Source organism: Danio rerio, chromosome 9 (genome assembly GCF_049306965.1).
Source record: "Danio rerio strain Tuebingen ecotype United States chromosome 9, GRCz12tu, whole genome shotgun sequence".
Classification (NCBI taxonomy): Eukaryota; Metazoa; Chordata; class Actinopteri; order Cypriniformes; family Danionidae; genus Danio; species Danio rerio.
The window spans coordinates 6,498,623-6,514,724 of record NC_133184.1 but is presented as its reverse complement, the minus strand read 5'-3'; the positions used below and the strand labels follow the sequence as shown (position 1 = coordinate 6,514,724).

The 16,102-nt window shown below is 37.9% G+C and overlaps 1 protein-coding gene across 5 annotated transcripts in view; it reads left to right on the top strand.

Annotated features, from left to right (window-relative positions):
* The window catches only part of nck2a (NCK adaptor protein 2a), a 107,618-nt gene that overhangs the window by 63,571 nt on the left and 27,945 nt on the right, over nucleotides 1-16,102 (top strand). The window contains exon 2 of one of the 5 annotated variants that reach the window (XM_068223351.2): nucleotides 6,150-6,290. The gene's annotated coding sequence lies outside the window, so the exon portion shown is untranslated. 5 annotated transcript variants of the gene reach the window in all.

The window sequence follows — 16,102 nt, the reverse complement described above, 5'->3', positions numbered from 1 at the left end:
GTCCAAAGACATGGTACAGTTGAATTGGGTAGGCTAAATTGTCCATAATGTATGAGTGTGTGTGAATGAGTGTGTGTGGATGTTTCTCAGAGATGGGTTGCGGCTGGAAGGGTATCTTCTGCGTTTACTTTTCCTCAATAATATTTGAACTATGCTAGATAAGATTGGCTGTGCTCTTAAAATCGCAGTCGAGAATAACGGATTGTCGCTTGTACCTATAAACGTGGTGGCTTTATTATTAGTGCTGCATGGATCAAACAATGAAACATTTAATCATTGTATATTATATTTAGTTTTTCCATGCCTAAATATTCATATTTCACTGCTCTAATAGGGAAAATAAATGATTAATGGCATTCCTGATTTAGATCACAAAGCGAGCAAGCTTTTTGGACTTCAAACCATCTGATCTGTCACTGAGGACCACCTGTTCTGTGCATCTCTGCTGTGCTGGGCATGGCAGACCCTTTTGTTTCAGCTTGTGTGTCTCAGTCTCTTATCTCCCGTCCTTGCCAAAAAGAGGGTTTGCCCACTACAACCATGGAAACCAGCAAACAATAGCTTTTACTTTTTGAAGGAGGGAAGAAAGGAAGGAAAAGGTCGAGTGGGATTGCTCAGCGTGGTAAAGGAGATCTGTGTCGCGTGGTAATCTGCCCTGGGGAGATGAGCGTGAGAGCTGTCAGACCTATGACACAGTTGGAGGTTACCCACATTCCTGGGTGCCATAAGAAATGGAAGATTGTTCACTTGTATCCAGGGGAAACAATGACTGATGATTAAATGTCAACCTAATCTTGATAAATTTCTTCAAGGTGGGGTCACATTTACTGCTTTTCAGCAGTTTTTTGTTGGTTTTCGGTTATAAATTTCATTTCGTGTAAAGGCAAAGTCTCATTTAAAGGGGTCGTTCACCCCAAACTGAAAACTCTGTCATCATTTACTCACCAAACCTGTTTTACTTTCTTGCTTTTGTTCTTTCCTCACAAAAGAAGACATTTTGAAGAAAGTTGTACTATTGACTTTCGATGTATTTATTTTTCCTACTATGAAAGTCAGGTTTTCAGTTTTCCTTAAAATACAGTATCTTCTTTAGTATTTAGCAGAATAAATAAACTAGGGCTGAACAATATATTGTTTCAGCATCACCCAAGAACCATCCAAAAAAATATCCTACAAATTCCAATGAATTAGGCCCAGGACACTGATGGATATCTCCTGATAACACCAGGCCCAGTCACTTCAATTCCTTTGCATTTGTCTGATGGGACGTTGTTTTTTTGGACAGTGAAGCCACAGGTGATAAAAATCTGAAAAAAAACAACGCCCTTCTCAAAGCCGAAGTGTTTACATCCACCTCGTATTTGATTATCCTTACTCTCATTATTAAAAGAAAAGTAATCTTCCACTTCTATTAAAAAGAGTATAAAACTAAGAGAAACTGAGCAGTGTGATTCAAAGTTTCAGTCGACGTCATGCTCACTCGAGAAAATGTCTACTATAAAGCTACAGGTCGCTCACATATTATATGAAAAGCACTTCTCACAAAACAGACGCTTTACACACATAAATACTTCTGTATAAATGTTTATTACTAACTTTTCTATGAACATGAGTTGATTATAACTGCAGATCAATGACAGTACGAAATAGTCTACTGTAACGTCTGTAATTATTTTAAATAAATAAATAAATGAACATATATGAACACATACAGACACTTACAGTCCTCGATATGTTACCAACTACAGAAAAACTACATGCAGCATACATTTCGTCCTTAATTAGGTTTAAAACAACACAAAGTATAGCCTACAGTCAGTGAAAACCTCTCATCTGTGTCTGTAATCTTCAGCAGCACATGTAGCCTCTGTTAGAGTGTCACTCCATCATTCCCAGTTCATATTAGTCCAAAAGGTGATAATAAAAATTAAAACAAGGCAGTCTGTTCACGTTTGCTGAAGAAATAGCGTGCTCCTTGGCTTTCCATTTTTTTCCGCGCTCCACTCTCGCGTTTGTCCTTTTCTTTCTGAATGTGTCATTCTCGCGTTTGTCAGTTTCTCACAGGATTGGGTTTCCAAAGCTTGTCAATAGTCGTTATTATAATCAGCTCAAGAAGTTAGTTATTTCAGATATAGACACGCGGCGAGCGCAAGTAGTCTCTCGTTGTGTATTTCAAACATGGCAGGTCCTTTGTTTAAATTCTGGCTTGTTGCATAAGCGAATGATGTATCTCTGTAAACCAATAGCGTTCAGCTGCGCATCTAGCTCCGCCTTTTGGTACCCTTTCTTATGTTTGGGACCCTTTCGAAAGGGTGCCGAAAAAGTGGTATGGTACGGTTTGGTTTGGTACGCCTTTTGACAGTGGAAACGGCGTACCAAACCGAACCGTACCACTTAGTGGAAACGGGCCATAACACTCCACATATGCCTGCCGCCATTTTTTCGCCATTACCTGTCAGAGTCAAAATTAGTGATGGTGTTTAAGATTTTAAAGAAAATGCTCCCAAAATGTTTTCTTAATTATTATGTGTTAGTTAGTGAGGTATCTTCATGCATACAAGATTGACATTTAATACCGAAACAACTTCCTTTGGATTTGACCATAAAGAATATTTAAAAATAAATAAAATATACCAGTCGATTTAGATGAGAATAGCAATAATCCAAAATACTCAAGTGCAGACAAATCGTTTTTTAAAAGTCTGCTATCGAGCTACGAAAACAAACCTGGAGTATCCAAACTAGGCTAAATGCTGCAGAGTTTTAATGTCAAAGAAAACTGTAGTTTTTTTTTTTTTTCATTAACTGCCTTGTTATTCCTTACATCGAAGCAAAAACTGAATAGGTCTAAATAGACTACTATAATAAAGAAAATCTGCTCTAAATTTTAAACTAAATAAATGGCTGAATACTCTTGACACATGAAAGTATGGCGACGCAGTGGCGCAGTAGGTATAATTGAATATTTGAGTAGGCTCACATGAATAATTGAATATTAATCAGATGATGTCATTATGCTGCTGTGTTGTCAGACAATTGTTGCATTGCTGATCATGATTTCGAGGATCGATAGATCTGTCCTCACAAACACATTAATCTCAGATCCATTCATCCAGACATTTGAACCTGATTGGTGAACTTGTTTGAAGAACCAAATTAGCCAGAGATCATTCATCAAGATTAAAAGATCCAGGATCTGCCAAATCATCTTAGATCATTTAGGTTTGGTATGAAGAACGGACCCCAGGACTGGTCTATTGTCTTCTTAAAGCACATTGGTTGTATAATATGGGGTTGAAAAAATGGGAAGCATCTGCAACAGCCCAAAAGACTCAATCAAGGAGCAAAAGTTGGTCTTATTTTTGCTCAGTTCACACCGACACAAAGTGTCAGTATATCCAATTATCATTTGCAATTATCACATATTATCATCAATTATCACTATCATGTTATAGTCTCTGTCATCACAAAAAAAACAACAAAAAAAAACAGCACATCATATTGCGGTTTGGACTTGGATTACCCATTATTTGCCTTGAATATCGGCTTAAACCGACATGTGAGACACCATATTTAGATATAAATTTCTATTCAATCATTAGACAGAATCCAGGATATTAAAGGGCACCTAGGTAACCACTTTTTCAAATTTAGTATAATTCTTTTGCGTCTCTAGAATGTGTATGTAAAGTTTCAGCTCAAAACACCCATCAGCATTTTCAAAAGTATCCGTTTTTGTGGGTTGAAGCAAGCGGCAACCTCCCGCTCTCCCTCAGGAAGCCAATACGGAAGTAACTAAAACTGCAATTCATCCGAAATTCCGCTAGTCCTGGCCGCTCCTGGCTCCAAAACAGAGTAAATTTCAATTGAGCCCACTGTTAGAATGTTTACAGCCTGGTACAAGAAAAGATTTTGGTTAATACAGCTAATATTACCCTTCATGACAACTGTGAGGTGGGTGAATTTTTTTATTACTCATCCGTTTCCTTTATATTAAGTTATATTAAGTTTGCATAATTAGGGCGTGGCCACTTGATTGACAGCTAGGTCTCACTGGTCGCCGTCACGTCACCTCAGCTGAATCCTGCAGATTAGCCACTGATCTTGGCATATTTATCATATTTCTGTGTTGTTTTATGTGGCTTTACACAGTCAACTGCCTTTTGGACTTGTTTCCTACAATTATTAGATGGCATGGCATGCTGAGTGAACTTAATTGTGCTCACAAAGCATTCACGTGGCCTCCGTTTCCCATGTGAGTAAAGTTATATACTTATATACCATCTCTGTACATGTATTTGTTTTATTTATTTAAGATCATTTATCATTTATATTTATATTTAGAGCTGTAATGCACTCCAGAATCTGACGAATTGATTAGCTGTGGGCTGTAGAACAGTCATCTGAAGCATTGTCATAAAGTGTTATGCTGGATTTCATCAATAGTCTTACATTAACTAACACAGACTATATCTGAAGTGTTTGGAAGTAATTCGCGTTTTCCTCCTGTTGGAAAAACCTCATAAGAACAATTTTTAGTGGCTCAATGTATTACAGCGGTGTTTTTAAAAGTCTAAACACTTTATTGATATAGTATACAACCAAGCACAAGTGGTCAGAATACAAACGAGTCACAGGTGATAAAGTATTAAGCATTTCTCCCAAAGTAAAGTGTGTCTGAACCAGGTCCAAGCTAAATGCTAGCAGGTGTCTGTAGCTCCGCTCACTCTCCACCTCTTTGCCCTTGTTTGGTATCCCGCCGTGGGTGTGATGACACGCGAACAAAATGGCAACGGTTGGCCGCGCTTACTTGTGGCTTCTTTTGCACTCTGTAGAAACCTATGGGTGACGTCACGGATACTACGTCCATATATTTTACAGTCTATGGGTTGAAGGTGTAACCATAGCAAACATTAGACGTTTTAAGTCTGAAGCATTAGTGGTAATTACTTTCTGCTCCTTTGAATTTCACCCATGTGTTGCTAAACATTTAAGAAACGTCTCTATTGGTAAGGAGAACCTTACTATTCTTTTTTATTTAATAAATGGTTACTTTAGGTTCTAGTAGTTGAGTAGTCGTTTAGACAACTTCCTGATTGGTTGATATTGAAAATGTGCTTTTGAGCATCCCTAGAATGTATAATATTTACTTGAAGATGTTGAATAAATGAGAGGATGTGTTGGGACTTCAGTAGTAATGTGCAGATTTTCTTACGACTGGTGCATATTTGTGTGGGATTTGTCTTTGTATGTCAAGGTTCAGAGGTCGTTTCAGGATCAGGGGGTTCTTTAGATTATTACTCAGAGGTCTGAGATGCATGTTGAACAATGGCAAGATTGTTTGTTGAACAATGCTGAATTCATTTGTGGAAAAAGCACTTCTGGAACAACATAGAGGAGTGACATCAAAGACAAACTGGCTTTTTTTTTTCTCTCACTGCGCTCAGAGTCTTAATTCAGATCGTTCTCGTTATGCAAAGCGATGACAGAAACAGTCCTAATTTGGTCGTTGTGACACAAACAAGGTTGTTATTTGTAAGAAAAATGTAGCATGCAGTCACATCACCTTGGGATATGCTTCGAGTCGCATCAATATGCTTGGGATATGCTTTTTAAAGCTCTGTAACTTGGTCAAATCAGGCTCTAGATTTTGTTGTGATCAAATGTTTGCAAGGGCAGCGGGACCGCATTTGAAATCTGTTCACCATTAGCTTAAATGCCAGCCATGTGAAGACTTTTTGGATGATGTCACTAGGCTGTCAAACGGCCATTAATTTTATGTTATTGCTTACTGAAAGAGGAGCAACCACTAACCTCATCAGAGACATTATAGTCTCTGTCGTCACAAAAAAAAAACAAAAAAAAAAAAAAACAGCACATCGTACTGCAGTTTGGACGTTGGATTACCCATTATTTGCCTTGGATATCGGCTTATACCGACATGTGAGATACCATATTTAGATATAAATTTCTATTCAATCATTAGACAGAATCCAGGATATTAAAGGGCACCTAGGTAACCCCTTTTTCAAATTTCATATAATTCTTTTGCGTCTCTAGAATGTGTCTGTAAAGTTTCAGCTCAAAACACCTATCAGATGTTTCATTATACCTTTTACTAGATCCTGTTTTATACATCTTTCCACCAGGGGGTCGTTTTGTCGTACTGTAAGGCGAGTCCTCCCCGCCTACTGTTTCTACGTGCCTTAAATCTCCTCCCTCGGCTGCGTCAGACAACAGACAGGCCTAAAGGAAGAAGGTTTCACGCAGCGTTTGTGAGAAATACTACAGTAAGAACTTCACCAATCAGTATTTGTTGTGCAGTTGCATTGATGAGTGGCACACAATATCTTTACAAAGCACACACACACCGCAGGAGACACACACACACACTGACAGACAGAGCGCGCTTAGCTTAGCATTGTTTCTGCACGCAAATGTGTCAGGAAGCAGGTTAATCTCCACTGCTGCATGGATATCTGTTATGTTAATGTACAAAATAAACCTGATTTAACGTCCACAAACCGGGATTGAAGCGTCTTCCTTTATAATTGTTCTGACATGTGGCTGGTCTAATGAAGTAACGCTGAAGTAAATCATTGTACTTCATTAGTTTTAAAACACTTTAAACATGTGAAACTTACTCTTGATCACATCTGATGATGATTGATGATCCTAGCGAACTGAACAGACCTTTTATTCCCGGTTGCTTTGCGCACATCTGGTCTTGTTGACATGATTATACACGTGACTGCCGGGACATGCTACGCGAAGCTGTCAATCAATTCAGTGGGCGGGGGGACCGCACTCCTACGTCAAGTTGCGGTTTGTCTGAAAACCACTCCAATTGGTCCAACGTTTTTATGTTGTTAAATTGAAAAAAAAGGACTGGGTGTGTTTATTTCACCCCAATATGACAGTCTATACACTACATATACACACATGTCTGTCCAAAGAGCTTGAAAAGTAGATTTTTCACCATAGGTGCTCTTTAAATGTAAATAAAAGGAATTTCAAAAGCTCCTCATTAAAATTAAAAATGTACTCAGTGGAGTTTAATTGTAAACAAGCTAATTTTGCATGTATTTTAAAGGTCTGTCAAGCTTGTGAAAAGCATTTCCTTTTCTATTTGTGGTGAATTAATATCATAATGAATGTCTATACCATATTATATGGTCATCATAATGTTTTTTGACCATACTGCCAAGATGTAAGCAGTTGTTTTAGCAATTTGTAAATAATCATCTGTTAAGTTACTCTTTTTCATAGCCGGCGTTGACAGTCCACCGCCATTCCATCATCTCCATACTCTCTAATTTTCACAAATAACTAGTTTGTAGTGCGTCTCGCCATGTCACTGTCAAACTTGATTCCTTCTCGCCACTTTCTATTTTAAGCCGCTCACCCATTTCTCACTGTCGTATGATGTAATGCCTTGTATTTCGGAGATCAGAAAGGCCTGTTCATCGGCGAGCGTTAAAGTTCATTTTCCGGGAATGGAGCACATAATAGGTGTGTGTGATGGGTGGACCCGCTGGTTCCGACTAATCATTAACACCGGCAATAGCAAAACACGCGTCCTGACCTGGTTTCTCAAACACTTTCACGCCAGGCCAAATTTACTCCGTCCACACTCCAGCCCATTAGCTTAATTCTGGATGGCTGTGAATGCTCCTTTTTTTAATGCCAGGGGAAGGTTGAATGATGAATGTGGCCGTCAGATTGGACAGACATCCAAAAGAGGCCAGAAAAGAAAGAGTAAAAGAGATGACTGGAAGATTCGTACTAAAGAAAGTGGAAGGCCTTTTTTTTCCTTGTCTCTCTTTGTTTGTGCTCCCTCTTTTCCCCTCTTGCCAGTGTTTTTGTGCTGGGTAAAGAGCCCGAGAGAATCTCTATAGAGTGCTGATGCAGCCGGAAAGAAGTCTTTCTTTAATTCCCACTCGAAATTCCCACTTGAGGGGGAAGGCCAGGCCAGCTGCATTTTGGGAAAGTAAGGGTACATCTATAATGCTGTTGATTTCTCCTGTGCTCTTTTTCTTCTTTTACTTGTTTTTTCTTATTTTCCCTTCAGGAAATGTAAGAATTTTATCATTTATATTTGTTCGTCATTTCACCGCAGTGGTGTCAAGGAAAAATAATTTATACAATTTGTTAAATACAATATTTACAGTTGAAGTCAGAATTATTAGTCCCCCTGTTTATTTTTTTCCACAATTTCTGTTTAATAGAGAGAAGAGTTTTTCAACACATTCCTAATCGTAAGTTTTAATTACTCATTTCTGACTTGTTTTATCTCTGCCATGATGACAGTAAACGATATTTGATAAGATATTTTTCAAGACACTTCAATACAGCTTAAAGTGACATTTAAAGGCTTAACTAGGCTAATTAGGTTAACTAGGCAGGTTAGGGTATTTAAGTTGTTGTATAACGTTGGTTTGTTCTGTAGACTATCTGTGAAAAAAATAGCTTAAAGGGCTAATAATTTTGACCTTAAAATCCTGTATTTTTAACGACCACAGAGTCAGGACTTTGGTTTAATGTCTTATCCAAAATACAGTGCTCACTGAGCAGTATAGAGTCCCCGTTCCTATACTGGGCCGTTAAGATCCACACAGACTGCAAGTTGGGCACCCCCTGCTGGCCTCACTAACACCACTTCCGGAAGCAACCTAGTTTTCCCATGTGGTCTCCCATCCAGGTACTGATCAGGAGAGGCCCTGCTTAGCTTCAGTGGGCGACCATGTGAGAGTTGCAGAGAGCTAGCAGCCGGCATCAGCAGCAGTAGTAGTAACTGAATTTTTCACAGTACTGAATATTTTACAATTTATTTTCATTCCGCTGATTATTTCTTCACTTTATTTTTGATAAAATTACAGATTCTAAGTTCTGTTTGTTTAAACTAAAAGTGTCTTGCAGTTCTGTTTTTGTAATTACATTGGTCTTCTCTCCTTTTTGGCTGCTCTGAAAAATGGTCCAATCCGTGACTAAACAAATATGGGATTTGTAATCTGTTAAACCACTACAAATGGCCACTAAATCAAAACTGATATGTGATTGCATTGTAAATTTTATTCATTCATTCATTCATTCATTCATTTTCTTGTCGGCTTAGTCCCTTTATTAAACCGAGGTTGCCACAGCGGAATGAACCGCCAACTCATCCAGCAAGTTTTTACTTAGCGGATGCCCTTCCAGCCGCAACCCATCTCTGGGAAATGTAAATTTTATATTTTGTGTTAAAAACACAAAACAAAATAGCAGCACATTTTTATTTGAGCTTCGTTTGATTGGTATTTGGACAGCTTTATCAATAAGAAGGCGTTTCAAAAATACTCCATGTATTGTAAGGGCTTCTATGAACAATACAGCATTCCTTTAATACCTTCCGCTTTTATTTGATAAAAAAATATATATGTCTTGCTGACTTAAATTTTTTAATTTAATCAAATTACTTTTCTAGTCAACTCAACTTACATCAATCAAACTGACTAAAAATATTAAGTAAAACTTTGTAGAACTTACAGTGCACAGGTCATTTCTTTGGTTCCTATGGCTTCACGATGAACCTTTAATATCCATGAAACCTTTTTATTGCACAAAAAGAACCTTAAAGTTTAAAAAAACAGCTTATTAAACAGTTAGTCCCAAGTTAGCACGTGTACACGTATCTGACGAGCATGTTTTCAGCAGGAAGGCTTAATTTGTTTTGAGCATTTGCACATCTGCATCGCATGTTTCCTGTCAGATGTTAGATAGACATTTGTACACAGACGTTTGTGCAGAACAGATGCTTTCCAGACCAAGCACTCTTTAAAAACACTTAGCAAATAATATAGCATGCCTCTAGCGATGGCAAGGCTGTCTATTTGATTCGCAAGGGAAAGCAAGAACTGATCTGTCAAAGCAATGTTAGTCATTTTAGATGAAAGCTCCTGCCAAATTGCATAAATGTCGTGAATGAAAGTTTTGGATTTGTTTGCTAAATGGTTCTCTCGAATGCTTCTACTTGTAAATGGTCGCTGATCATAATTTGGTCGTTAATCCCCATTTTAGCCAGATATTTGGCAACCGCTTCGCGTGCGAGACATATTTCGGTGGGTTAAGCGAGTGTGAGCTGGACATTTGCCGAGCGGATGTATTAGTGGTATTAAATGCTTTTAGTCCCTCGAGAGCCGGGCTCAGAGTGCTAAGTGCTTCTGGACTATGGGAACACGTCTTGGCCTAGGATGGATCAATTCAAGGTCAGAGAGTGGCTTCCTTCTGCTCTCATCTTTATAAACATCGTGCACCGTTGGCCACCGGATGTAAGACTTTTTGCAGACAAGAAGTGGAATACAAACATAGATGTGATTTATTTTTTTCTGGATGTTTTATGATGGCCGATTTCACCAAGTATGTTCCTGGATGAACATCTGTGTTTGTCCTGGATCAACATTTCAATCAGTGAGTCAGATTTAAGGGATAGGTTTATGATTTAAGTTAAGTTTAGGCTTAAAGTCAGGCGTTATGTGCTTCAAAATCATTGTTATCCAAGGATTTTGGGAATAATTTACAGTTAGGGCTAGGTTTTGGGATAGGGATTAGGTAGGGATTACATTTTTGAACGGGAATGATGTTCCAGGATCAGCATAGTTGTTAAACCAGGATCGCATCCTACTTTGCATTCAACCAATGCAGATCACACTCACCCTATCAGTTAATATACACTCACCGGCCAATTTATTAGGTACACCTTACCATGTTGGACCTACGTTTGCCTCCAGAACTTCCTTAATCCTTGGTGGCATATATTCAGCAAGACACTGGAAATATTCCTCAGAGATTCTGCTCCATATTGACATAATAGCATCACGCAGTTGCTGCACATTTGTCGGCTGCACATCCATGATGCGAATCTCCCATACCACCTCATTCCAAAAGTGCTTTGTTGGATTGAGATCTGGTGACTGTGGAGGCCATTTGAGTACAGTGAACTCGTTGCCATGTTCACGAAACCAGTCTGAGATGATTCGCGCTTTATGACATGGTGTGTTATGCTGCTGGACGTAGCCATCAGATTATGGGTACACTGTGGTCATAAAGGTATGGACATGTTCAGCAGCAATACTTAGGTTGGCTGTGGTGTTAACACGATGCTCAATTGGTACTAATGGGTCCAACATTTTCATTAAATAACTAACTTTTATATTATTTATATTTTAAATCGATTGCTTATTTTTGTTTAGTTTCACTTTTGTGTTGAGTTTGAATTATAAGAGATTGTTTTTGTACACTTTCCCACTTTTGCAGAAATTTCAATTGGGTTATTTCCTTCAGACACATTTTCAGCTCATGGCTCAAGTTGGTATTAAGGGTTTTTACTAAATGATTCCAAATCTGGCTTTTTCAAATATTTTTTTTAGCATGAAGACTGTTATGTTTTTGCGTCAAGCGCACACATATGGTCCGGTTCAGCCTTCGCATAGTCTCAGACCCCTCGCCGTGGCTGACACCTACGCTGATGCGCACCTCTAAAAAATATAACTACATGTCACAATGACACGTAGCACAAGCTCTGTGATTGGTCGGCTGTGGGGAGTATGGGCGGTGCTGAGAGTTGCGAGCCCAATGGAGCAAGTGTTTACAATTGTTGAATCCCGTGAAGGAGCTCTAGATGGTCGTTGCAAGTCTGCCGACTCCCTCCTCTGAATGAGCGAGTTTTAGCTACTTGTACATTATTAAGGTAGCATTCAGAATAAACAAAACACCTGCAAAGAAACTTGACACAAAAGAACATAACCTACTGCCGGCTATCGATTTGTAAGTGTTACTGCAGAGGAACACAAACAGCAAGTAAAAGTGTAAATGGTCATGCCGATCACTCGACGCAGAAGTATAAATCAGCCTTAATGCTGACTCCACTGCACAAGTTAGTGGCAGAACTATAGTAGTAGTTTTTGCACATGCAGTTATTTTTGCCGAAACGTAATATCGCACGTGACAAGTCATTACGTATTAACAAAAAAAAAGTATTGCTTGTATAGTTTTGCCTGCATTTAATTAAGACTAAAATGTATTTATATTTTATAATATTCATATGACAGACTATTAGTTATCTTTGTGTTTTTGAGAAAGAAAATTAATCACAATTCAGTCAAATTAAATCTATATTTGAAGATTTTTAGATGCAAAAGCCTCTAAAAAGTGCCGCCCGGAATTTTCTTCTAAAATAAGCATTTTTCCTCAGGCTCCTGTTTGTAGGTTTAGCAATTTCACTTTTACACTTTTATGGCAAAGAATAGGTTCTTTTCATTCACTTTAAAGTGAAAAAACTGATATCCTCCTGAGACCCCACCCATTGACTTGTGTCCTCTGTAGTGGAGCTTGTTTTTTCATGAATTTTCTTTGCATTTTTTGAGCCACTCTTTCAAGTCCTGGGCTGTGTTCGAAACCGCATACTTCCATACTATATAGTACGGCAAAATCAGTATGTGAGCCGAGTACAAATTGAATTTGAAAATCTGTTTGCGAGATATACCTGGATGACTTACTACTTCCGACGAGATTCTGAAGTGCGCATTCCATACACGTTGCGCTATGCCAGGATGCCCCACAAGAGAATTCATGAATGGGAGTGAAGCGACGCAACTGATGCAGGTAGGTCACATGACTATGACAAAATGGCGGATGTAGAACATCCGAATTCCATTCATACTTTTCACATTCATACTGTATAGAAGGTACTTTTAACGGCCGAGTAGTACGTTTAAATTCAAATGCAGTACCTGCTGAGTAGTAGGCGGTTTCGGAAGTAGCCCTAGTGTACTGTTCAGAGGACATCCTGGGCTTTCTGGTGATATGTCATTTGATTGGCTGGCATGCTTGGAACCATTTCTTACACTGCATTCAAAATGGCCGACATATCAGTACGGTAACATCTACTCACTTCGGTAACATCACTTCTTTACAACAAAATGTAAAAACTATAAATTGTAGAATTTTTTTTTTAACCCAGAGGATGTAGGAAATCACAGAAAAAAAGAAAAACATTTTCTTTTGGGTCTCGGGAGGATATAGGTGGCTGAGAAAAATGATTATTTTAGAAGATTTGTGAACTCTTCATTTGTTTCCAACAATTTTCTAGAATTTTTACTCGTTTTTAAATTAATATTATTGCCTTTATTATTTATGTTTTCAATTATTTTGCATCCACGTGTGCCTTATGGATGAAGTAAGTGGTTGCACAGTACATTCCTTTTTTTTTCTTTAACCGATCACATACTTGTACAATTTATTTAATGTTTTCTCTGCCGAGAAATGTTTAGCACTAGTCTAATTGTGTGTTCTAGGTTAAAAGGCTTCTCCAAACGTTGTAAGTGAGCATAAGCTGACAGTGAGCCGGGTAAGATTGATCATTACCAAGCAGCTTTCCGGCGTCTGAGTGAACGCTGAGCCTGGAGGATTGATTTGCTTTCCCCTGGCAGAGCCATCGCTCTTCTTAACAGCCTTGATTATTAAGGAGGTGGGCTAAGCTGTGTGGATATTACAGGAGGCGGAGCTCCGATTAGCAGAATGAGTGTCATCTATCACTGCTCTGGCGGGACTGAGACCTCCTCGATTGTCTGAAGAGGAAAGAGATGGACGGCGACCTTTAACAGCGTCCTCCGACACAATGCCCAGTGTTCTGTCCTGATCCAGGAAACAATGAGTGATGATGGCGACACAGTGCTTAATTAGAAGGCGTGCAGTTAAACTAGAAGCTTGTACGCATAAATCTGTCGTTTATCTGCAAACGAGACTTTACTCTAATGATGTTGTTGATTTCGTCTGACCAGATGGTATTACAAACGTCTTTTCAAGCTATCGTTTACCGTTTCATTTGTGCATTTCAGTGCTGTTTTGAAGAAGAATGTGGCAGTTGTTGTGATATTTGTTCTCACTGCTTATTTAACTTAAGTTTTTTTCCTGTAATGTTGTTTGTTGAGAAACTTTGATGCTTAAAATGTCAAAAATGCTGGAACACCTATGAAGGATTATAAATATGAATAATAATAATAATAATATTTTTTATTAAATAAATAAATAAATAAATAAATAAATTAATTAATTAATTAAAATAATATAATAAATAAATAAATAAACAAATAAATAAATAAATGTGTTTGTATATATGTATATGTATATGTATATATATATGTATATATATATATATATATATATATATATATATATATATATATATATATATATATAATGTATTATTTTTTTTTAATCATTAGAAAGTAATTAATTATCAAGTAATTATTAATAAAATTATATTATTATGGTCACACTTTTTATGTTAGTAAATAATTGTACTAACATGATCTACTAATGAACCTTACTTGTACAGCATTTATTAATTATAGTTTATTAAAACATTTATTAATGTAACATTAACATCCAAACTAATGGTTGATAACATTAGTTAAGGCACTGTGAGGTAACATGAATTAAAAATTGACAGCTTTATTATCAATAACTAAAACTAACGAACACAATTAAATACTGCATTAAATACAATGAATAATATAACTAACATACCAGTAATAATAACCATAATAATAACTGACAACAACTGATACAACCTTATTGCAAAGCCTTCCAATTATATTCGTAACACATCTTTTAATAATTAACTTAATCTGTAATGCATCTACTGTATACTGTATGCTGTATGTCAGATCCAGATGGGAGGTTTAGCGCTAGTCAGGCTTAAGACAGCCTTGCATAATTATGCTTTTAATAAGACTCTGATCAGAAAGCGTTTCCTAGGGGTTTGAGATGAGTTTGTACACAGGCGCTGTGTTTACGTCTGTAGCAGCAGTGCTGTAAATTAGATTATTTATAAGACAGCAGCAGAGACTACGAGAAGATACACCCCTTATTATTTATGAAGTGTGTCAAATCAATATTAAAAGTACTTCCCCTGGTATTTCAGCTACTTTTCAAATACTATTTACAAAACCTGGATGTTTAGAAAATAACTTATTGTAGGATTCTATATATTTTTTTAATGACTCAATATTTGACTAAAGAATATACTGAATAGACACTCACTGGCCACTTTAATACATACACTTTACTAGTACCGGCTTGGACCCCCTTTTGCCTTCAGAACTGCCTTAATCCTTCATGGCATAGATTTAACAAGGATCTGGAAGTATTTCTCAGAGATTTTGATCCATATTAATATGATAGCATCATGTAGTTGCTGCAGATTTATCGTCTACACATTCATGATCCGAATCTCCTGTTCCACCACATCCCAAAAGTGCTTTATTGGATTGAAATCTGGTGACTGTGGAGGCCATTTGATTACAGTGAACTCATTGCCATGTTCAAGAGACCAGTCTGACATGATTCACGCTTTTTGACATGATGCGTTATGCTGCTGGAAGTAGCCGTCAGAAGATGGGTACACTGGGGTCATAAAGGTATGGTCATGGTCAACAACACTACTCAGGTAGGCTGTGGCATTGACACGATGCTCAATTGGTATTAATGGGCCCAAAGTGTGCCAAGAAACTATCCCCCACACCATTACAGTAACACCACCAGCCTGAACCGTTGATACAAGACAGGATGGATCCATCTTTTCATGTTGTTGATGCCAAATTCTGACCCTACCATCTGAATGTTGCAGCAAAAATCAACATAAACAGCAAAACGCTCCATTTTCGGCGCTCAAACTAAAACGCATTAGTGTAAACGGGGCCTTAGGGTGTCTCCCCGAGCTCAGAGCCCTCTCCCCGGACAGCACGCCAAATACGCATATTCTATTCAGTCAAATATCTATGAGTGTGAACTCGTGAAATCAGCTAAGTTACACTGTTGAATTTATGTTCAGTTTTAAGATGACCTATAACAGTTTTCCAGCATTTGCCATATCCTACATTTCCCCCTCTCTAGCCTATTTGCATTTTTCCACAAAGTCTTCAATGACATACTTTGGCCTGCTCTTTCTGTCGTGTCTCTCTTCCTCCTGATAGAGAATCTCGCTGATAGAGAATCTCGTTTAGCAGCTCCTTGTTCTCCGCGACTCTCTTTCCCGACTGAGGTCACACGCTTCTGGTAATGA